The sequence below is a fragment of the Miscanthus floridulus genome, chromosome 8 (genome assembly GCF_019320115.1).
Source record: "Miscanthus floridulus cultivar M001 chromosome 8, ASM1932011v1, whole genome shotgun sequence".
NCBI lineage: Eukaryota > Viridiplantae > Streptophyta > Magnoliopsida > Poales > Poaceae > Miscanthus > Miscanthus floridulus.
In genome coordinates, this window is record NC_089587.1 from 35648085 (window position 1) to 35657172 (window position 9088).

Here is a 9088-nt window from a genome sequence, read left to right on the forward strand (position 1 = left end):
CAAGGTTAGTGGAAAAGGCAGCGCAGCGGTTAGCTGAGCTAATTGTGATTCTATATTTTTATTATAGCTAAGTTGATCTTTTATTGCAGAAGAAAAACTCTCGATTTTAGTATTTATGTTTTCTATGACCTTATCATTAAAAGCAAGCTTTTTAGAAATATTCTCGTTAATCCTAGCTTGTTCTAAGATCAAGTTTCGTAAGGGTGGTTGCTTAGGATTGGAAAAATTATAGTAATTTCCTAGGTACTTACCTTGGTAATTTGAGTGTTGTTGTTGATTCCATCCTTGTCTCTGTTATTGTGGAGCAGAATTGTTGATGACAATATTTGCGTCTTCTTGATATTTGGGGAAATCAACCCCCAAATATTCTCCACAGACGTTTTGGGAATTAAAAGCATCTTGAATGGCCTGATGATCTTTCTTGTAATTGGCTCGTTGTTCAAGCCAATTCAACAGTACGCCCATCTTGGTTGACAGTGCGCACACCTCTTCTGGTACTTCTTCACTCTTATTACATGTTTGAATACTTCCTTGAGACCAGCCTTGATTAGAGGCTATCTTTTCCATAAGAGTTTTAGCTTTTCTAAGGGTGAGTGACATAAATGCTCCTCTAGCAGTAGCATCGAGTTGTTCATGAACTTTCTGAGTTCATCCATGGTAAAAGCTTTGCTTGAGCAACCAATCTTCCATTCCATGATGAGGATAATCTAAAATGTATTCTTAGAAACATTCCCATGCCTCTGGAATGCTTTCTCCTTTCCGCTGTTGGAAGTTAGAAATCTTTCCTCTTAAGGCATTGGTCTTGCCTATGGGGAAAAACTTTGCTAGGAAGGCCTTTGAATATTTTGCCCATGTATTGATGTCTTCTTTGTTGGTGTAGAACCACCGCTTCGCCCTTCCCACTAGTGAGAATGGAAACAAGCAGAGTAGTATAATATCTTGAGCAACGTCCTTGATGGCAATTGTGCTACTAATCTCTAGGAAATTTTGAAGATGAGCACTAGCATCTTCATGCGCCTTTCCGTTGAATGGGGTAGCTTGCACCATGTTGATGAGGGTTGGCTTGAGCTCAAACTCAAGGTTGTTGGTTTTGAGTGTTGGTCCAATGTGAATGTTCTCGGTGCTTGGAGCAGAGAACTCACACAGTGTCTTTTTAGCCATAGCTTCAGAAACTAGTGTTGAGCTTCCTCTGGATTGATTTGATTCTGATTGAAAGTCGTTGGTGAATCACAACCAATCCTGCAATATCCTGTATAAGATATGAACAAAGACAAACAAGGGTAAATCTGCTAAAGCAGAGGTGCTAGTTATGATTTCATCAATAAGTATTTATTTGATCATGTCTCTTAGCCTTGTGCCCCTTCCCGGCAATGGCGCCAGAAATGCTTGTTGACATTTCTTAGCATCACTCTTTACTAAGTTGTCATCCCTAGCAATGATACCAGAAATGTGTTGTTGGTATTTATTGAGAACACTTATAAATTTATATATACTAAATATCTGCAAGCGCACAGATAATATACCATTGTAGTATTTCACCCGGGAGTATACCAGGTATCATTATTTGTATTTTTCCATGGAGAGGAGCGATGGGGTGGCTAGAGACATTGTCAAATATGTATACTTATGATAAGATCATCAACTCTCATGCTTTAACAGGGGTAAGCCAAATGATAAATAAATGATAAGTGTAAGGCATTGATAATGATAATCCAGAGATAGAAATAGATACTCATTAATGTAGTATGGCTAGGCAGGAGATTAATTAAGAGAAAAGATTCCTAATTCATTTCTTATTTACTAAGTCTTTTGTACACTCTAGTATATACACTTTCATCTATAGCATAACTAACTTTGTGTCTATGCATAAGGAACATTAGTAAGGAAGATCAAGAACAGAGCTTGACTCCCTTTGCAACCAGGTTCTACTTGTTCTACAAATGGGGAGTGGACTACAAAGGACTCAACGAGAATGTCACACTCGCGATCTACCTCATGGCCCGAAATGTAAAGTGCATCCATAGGTAAATAATATTTAAGCACCATGCTTACATAATGTCGACCACTTAACTCACTCGAGTATTGAGCTAAGCACTTTGCGAACATATGCATAAATTCATCATCAATCATGACTATATCAAGTATACTACCAAAGCAAACTAGGAACATAATAAATAGCAACATAGTGTTGAAGTTGCACAAAGTCATAAAATAAAGAGGGATACAATGGCTTTACCAGCCTCCAGACGGCGAATCTAGAATCCTGAGCAGTAGCCCAACTCTACTTAAATCTTGCTAGCTAGCCTATACTAGAACTTGAAGAATTGGAGCTCTATTCTCTTCTCTCTGGAAACCCTAATTTTTGATCTAATCTTGACTTATGCAATGATCTTGAGGGGGGGGGGGGTAGGGGCTGGTATATATAGGCCAGAACATCAATTCTGAGCCCTCAGATCAAACCAACTTGAAAGAACGGCATAGATACAATCTAGGAGGCGGTGGAGGAACCGACGTCGAAGCGAAGCATGGTAGGTGGGCCCAGGGGGTCAGTCGGCCTATGGTGGGACCAGCCGGTGCCACCTAGTAGCCTCCTCCCTTTGCTTTGGGGGGTTGCCTTCTGGAGTCCTCTGGAACCTTCTAGTGCTATTTACATCGCGGATAATCATGATTTAATTTGACGATTTGATCCACTTTGACAGTTTCCTAGATAAACCCTGCTGAAAACATAGATTCACCAAAACTCATGGAAATTGTCAGTTTAAACCCCTAAGTCTATGTTGGTGATCATTTTTATGCATTTATTCAAGTTACATTGACGATTCATGATAGATGATAACTACCGTCAACACCTAACGTGGTGGAATACAGAGGATGGACAAGGCTGTCACCACTTGCTACCTACCACAATCTATCCGGAGGCCTAACCGTATCCACATGTAATTTATAGCCTAAGCACCACGCTTAATCTATAAACATACTACTTCGATCTGAGCTCTGATGAAATGAGATCGAAGCACCCTAACTAGATGGTGGAACCGGTACTAACAAAAAACTACTAATTATAAGATAACCTATGCTACTAATGCCAAACAATAAGCACCTAAGCTCACTAATGATGAACAATAATGAACAAGTACTTAAGTAACACAAAGCAGTAATACTAGAATAAAGTACTTGAAATAAATACTGAATAAAGTAAATGCTAAATGAAAGAATTACAAAGGAGCTATACCAGACCCAAAAGACTCTTCTAGACTCTGAGAGAAGCTCCGCTCTTGCTCTACTCCACTACTAGACTACTTCTACTACTAAGCTACTAAGCTAGAGAGCCTAGAGAAGCTTGGAGAGCTTGGAATTGAATGGGGGCACTTCTCCACTGAGCTCTACACCCTCTATTTATAGTGTAGAGAGGGATAGGGGTATTTGTAGGTAGCAGGTAGGTCGGTGGCCATAGGGGGGCACCAGGTGGTGCTAGGGGGCACTGCCTAGCCCTTAGATGCACTGCCTCTTGATCTTCCGATGCTGGTTGGCTCCCAAAGGCGGTTACCAAGATAGCACATGTTGAAATTCGGGCAAGAGGTTAGTTCTAAGGTCGGTTGGAGCCTCCCAAGTCTATGACAATAGGCCATGGATCCATGGCCTCTCCATCATGATCATTGATGCAAACCGACTTAAATCAACGTATGGGAGAGCTTGTGGAGCAGCTCCCACGGATCAGTTATGTGGCCAGTGCTAAGGTGGCACTTAGGGGGCCAAGCGGCGCCCTTATGGGGCCGACCGGTGGGCCCAAGTGGCCCCATGGCCTCCTGCCACGTCCACTTGGCTCCATGTGTCCATATTTATCACCTTTTTGCTTATTTTTGCTTAAATTTCCTACATACAAATAATTCTACAAACACAAGTGGAACTAGGTGAATTATAAACAAAAATTCTACACATGTGTTGATGATTTACCTCACTTTATCATGCTTTTGGGTGGAATGTTGCTGGTCAAAATGGGTGTTAGTGACCGTCAACAATATTTCTAAAGGGATTGTTGGTAGCGTTGTACTTGGTAAGCGGCTCTATCACACTCTTCTTCGAGCAGCACTAGGTCGAGATCTCGATGCTTAGGCACTTCTTCTTCAGAAAACATCAAGACTCATGGCAACTTAAGTCGTATGTCTGGAGGGAGTACTGCCTTGGCACGTGACTTCCTATGCCCACTTTTTGTCATAGGCCTTGAGCCTATCAAAAAATTGGGTTTTAATCCCATGCAGTATTATACCATTTGCACATTCGACATTTTCGTTAGTCATCGGATGGTTCACAGAAGACCGAGGATGCTTTATTCCATAGGCAACACAGAAATTTCAAACTTCTTGCTGATAAATTGTGTACCATTATTTGATATTAATCAGTTAGGTACGCTAAAATGCATTACCATGCCATGCAAGAACTTAACCGTGTTTTCCTTGTTGATACGCGAGACCGGCTCTCCTTCGACCCACTTAGCAAAAGTGTCGATGGCAACGATCAGGAACTTGTATCCTCCTCGGGCCTTTGGAAAAGGTCCTAGTATATCAATACCCCATGTGGCGAATGGCCAGGATAATGGAGTGGTGTTTAACTCTTAAGCTGGCTAGTGTATCTGCTTTGCGAAAAATTAACATGATTCACAAGTCCTGACTAGGTCGGCGGCGTCTTGAAGAGCTGTTGGCCAGAAAAACCCATGTCAAAAAACTTTACCGACCAAAGCCCGGTGAGAGATATGGTGTAACATCCTAGCCTAGAGTTTAACAGGATTAATAGGATACTCATACCAACAAGTTGCAACTTCTTTTCCGAAAACCAATCTCTAAAGAACTCTGAGGTTAAGCGTGCTTGACCTAGAGCAATTTCAAGATGGGTGACCGATCGGAAAATCTTTCTCGGGTGCACATGAGTGAGGACAAAGTGTACAGAAAAGACTTGTGTGGGTTTGTGAGGGCAGTCTATATCCTAGAAAAGCTACCAGATGTAAGCGGGCCCGGCCTTGTAGAGGCAGGACATTACATAACACCCTAGTGTTACATTGTAATGCTTTGCTAAAACATGTCACGAGCATCATAATTATGTGCATGTGTGTATAGCATAAATTATAAATCAAAGTTCGGTTCTTGAAACAATCATACGAAACATGAGACAAGGGTTACGTTTCATATAATACTATTTAGTATTCTGATCGAATGGTTGTCAAAATAAAAGTGCTATAGAACGTTTGGCTACCGGCGATAAAATAGGTGTGGTCGAACAAGGATAGCTGGTTAGTACCTCGAGTCGGTTGGGTTTGGATTTCGACGCGGAATCGTTCGATTCAACGTCGTTCGCGTAAGTTTCGGAAGTGGTCGATGATGCCACTTTTGGCAAGCTCTGTGGAGCGATCGGCTTAAGCAGTAGCGCAATGTCATGACTGCGATGGATAGCTTAATGTACCGTCTCGCGCATCGAGCAAATAGTTTGGTGTTTGGAGCATCGTGTATGACTTTTTTAGCTACTTTAAAAATCGTGCACGGCACCTAGCTGAGCTCTGGGTGCGATCACCACCAGCTTGCTTGCTAGTGCCCCTGTCGCGCAGGCCATGTCCACTACCGTGTCAGCTGTGTTCCTCTGCCGGGTCTATGCACGGGTGTGGCTCTGGCATTGCGCGCCAGGTCCGTCTGCCTCCGCTGCTGGCCACGGCCACGCTGCTGCCCCGCCACCGGCCAAGGTCTCCATTGCTGCTCATGCCGCCATGTTGTGACGTGAGTGGGCCCTGCGCTACGGCCTCAGATGCTTGCTGTCCTTGCGAGCACGCGGGTCACCTCATTAGCTAATGCATTGCGCTAGTGCCCTGACCGTGCACCATCGCGCCATGCCCTGCTCTGCACTGCCTTGGCCAGGAGCATACCGGGTCCACACTGCATGCCACCGTCGCCACGCCGCTACTGCTCCCTTTGACCCGCCTTGGCTGCACACGCATGGATAGATCACCTGCCCCACCGTCGCCTCGGCGTCACAATCACACTATGTCCCTTGTCGGACGCTGCCCGCTTCGTCGTCGTGCCGTTGCCTCGTCGGCTTGCTGCCGCGCCGTGCTGACTGGCGCATGGAGCCACGACCTGTTGCTCCCCCTTAGACATACACGCTGGTAATTGTGTTGACATCCACAGTAGGTCTGAGCCAAGCCGCTCCATGGTCCCCTATCTCCGCTGTCTCCTTGGTCGTCGAGACAATTCTTCTCAATTCGCCGTGACCATAGCATTAGACTCCAATTTGGCTTAGGCTCGGCTTCATTAGGTATCTGGCCGTGTCCCGTCCCCACCTTGCTGTGTATGCTGTTGCACAGGGCTGCAATTTCATAATCTTGTGCCACCAGGTCCATAAGACCGCACTAACACTCCTCGACGGTAAGCCAGCCACTCCATGCACCTCGTAGCGATTCAGTGCACCCATAGCTTTGCCGTACCCTCCTGAGCGCCCCGTGCACCTCAGCCGTAGCTTCGTAGCAGGCCAGCCACCACCGCCATGGTCATGCCATCGTTGGGCGCTGTCACCTCGTCGGTGCACACGCGGCCAGCACTACTCGGGCTTCCTCTGGCCAGACCATCACCGCAAGGGTCTTCGTGGGTGGTTACTCGAGCTCATTAGCTGTTTGGTTTGTTTCGTTGTCGCTGTGGCTTACGGGAACACCTCCGCCATTGCAGGTCTGGTCTCACCACCGGGGAGGGTTTCCAGGATGACGCCCCAGCTCGCCGAACCGCTTCCAGACACCGTGTGCTGCCTTGGAGGTACTCATCGGCCCCTTAGTTAGGTCTTGGGGACTCGGGTGTCGTCGGCGTGGCCGTCCTATGCCCACGCCATCGCGCCGGTGCGCGCCCTGGGGCTAGGGACTTAGCCACGGTAAAGAAGTAGAAAAGGGAGGGTGCAGCTGTAAAATCCTAGACTTAGGAAATAGTGCCCTAGCGCTCGCAGAAATTATCTAGGACTTCGAGGGTGCCCGTGCATAAATGCCATTGCGCGCAGGCCTCCCCCGTCGCGGGCCGTTGGTCGGCTGGGCCACGCCTCTGCGTGGGCCATGCGGTGGCCTGCTGATGCGCGCGGGCGGGATGGCGCGCTGGGCCGAGCCGCGCGATGTGGGCCGAAGTAGAGAATTTGGTTTTCTTATTTTTCCAGAGGATAGAAATGCTTATTTATTTTTGTTATGAATCCAACTTCGATAAATCATAGTAAATTGCGTGGTTGTCCAAAAATAGTAAAACTAATTTTGTTAGGTTCACAAAAATACAATCTATCTGTTAGTGTAGTTAGTTCACAATTAGCTGTTATGATTATAGACTCATAAATTCTAATTAGAAAACTTAGCATTATGTAGATTAATGTTTGTAGGAATTCTTGTGGCAAATCGGTAATAGTTTTAGCTGTAGAAATTTTACAGTATGTTCACTAAGATATTATGGGCTTGCTGTAAATTTTGTAGCCTTAGAACGAGTTGTTAGATAGAGTGGCTATTACCTTTGCTTTATCGCATATAGTGTAAATTAGCGTTCGAAGTAGGAACATTGGAATTGCTATAAGAATAGATGCCATGTTTAATACTTGTTGGTGGCGACAATACGTAGCATAGCCTTTAGTGGGTAGATCTCACTTAGTAGTGTAATAGATATACTTTTGAATTTAGAGTTGTTGTTGCCATAGTGTTAATCATTGCATCATCATTTCATGTAGATCATGAACAGGTAGACTTCGTACCTGTCTGCGAGCCAGAGTATGACAAGGTGATCGAGGAGTACGAGGAGGAGCTCTTTGCACAGGAGGGAGCCCAGGAGCCTGTTGGTACTGACCTTGCTGACCCAGCACCTGCCCAAGGCAAGCCCCGATGCATAACCCCTATTTTTAAATGATCACTGAATATGTTTATATGATATGCATTTACGTTACAGGCATTTTATGGAAACTACATGCATAAGTATATCTACCCATGAGTCCTACTAGTACAGGTCGAGTAGCTGCTATGCTCAGGATATCGGTAGCGTGAGTAACCTGCCGTTACTCACAAATAGGTGATTAAACTATGATATCATGATGAAGTAATGGAAAGGAAAATGGTGACCAGACAGGGATATGGATTTGGTACTGGTGGGTGTGAGGGGTTGTGTCCTGCGGCCAACAGAGCATAGCCCGGTTACACTTTTTCCCTATCTGTGTCGATTAAGGACCGGTCGTTGCATATGACTCTAGGCAAGTCATAGATTATTGTCCCGAGCACATACTTGGGTATGGGCGCAGGGAAGACTTGCTGCTCTCTTATCATGGATCCGGCTCTTTCCGGACTGACTGATGGGAAGAGGAGGTGGTGGAGGTCCTTGCACCGCACTGAGTCCGGGACTCAGGGGCGGGGGCTTGGAGTCCAAGTTTGGATGGGGACCTAGACACCTGGGACAGGAGAGTGGTGGGTTAGTCCTGCTTGTGCCTAGGGTACAAGCAGGGCGTGTGTCTTCAGGGCACCCAGCTGGGCACATTGATTCGTGAATCACCGGGCTGTCCGGTATGGCTTGTCTGTAGTTTAGCACCGTACTAAGAACTAGAAGTGGAAAAGGAGAAGGAACAACATCGATTGCTCAACTCTTGCTTGAAAGTAGAACATGTGCTTATATAGATTGACTAGATGAAAACTTAATACGGCTGATGATAATAATGTATCAATAAGGACTCACTATTAGTATTGCTTTTAGCTAAAAGAGAACCAGCAACCATAAAGCCTAGCATAACCCTTGGAGTCGGGAAAGTATTCCCACTAGTCAGAAAAGTCTTGCGAGTACATTGTGTACTCAAGGTTTATTTACCCCTGTTGCAGGTGATGCTTGAGGAGTACTTGTGTGGAGGATTCTTCTGGTGGGCTCAGACGGAATCCTCGTTACCTTATCGCTATATGTTATCTTTAATATTCCGCTATTTATCATTCCGCACTCTGTATTTGGTATTGTAATAATGTACCTTTTAAGAAAACTCTAATGTATGAGATGGACTTGTGTTGTAACTCGTTCTCATTATTAGATCCTTGGAAAAAATGTGGATCTTTCGGGTTCTC

The 9088-nt window shown here is 45.1% G+C and overlaps 1 non-coding gene across 1 annotated transcript; it reads left to right on the forward strand.

Annotated features, from left to right (window-relative positions):
• The first annotated feature begins 689 nt into the window (after positions 1–689).
• On the forward strand, positions 690–796 carry LOC136478591 (small nucleolar RNA R71). The gene has a single exon (XR_010764314.1). It is a non-coding gene; the product is annotated as a small nucleolar RNA R71 (small nucleolar RNA).
• Positions 797–9088: the final 8292 nt, after the last annotated feature.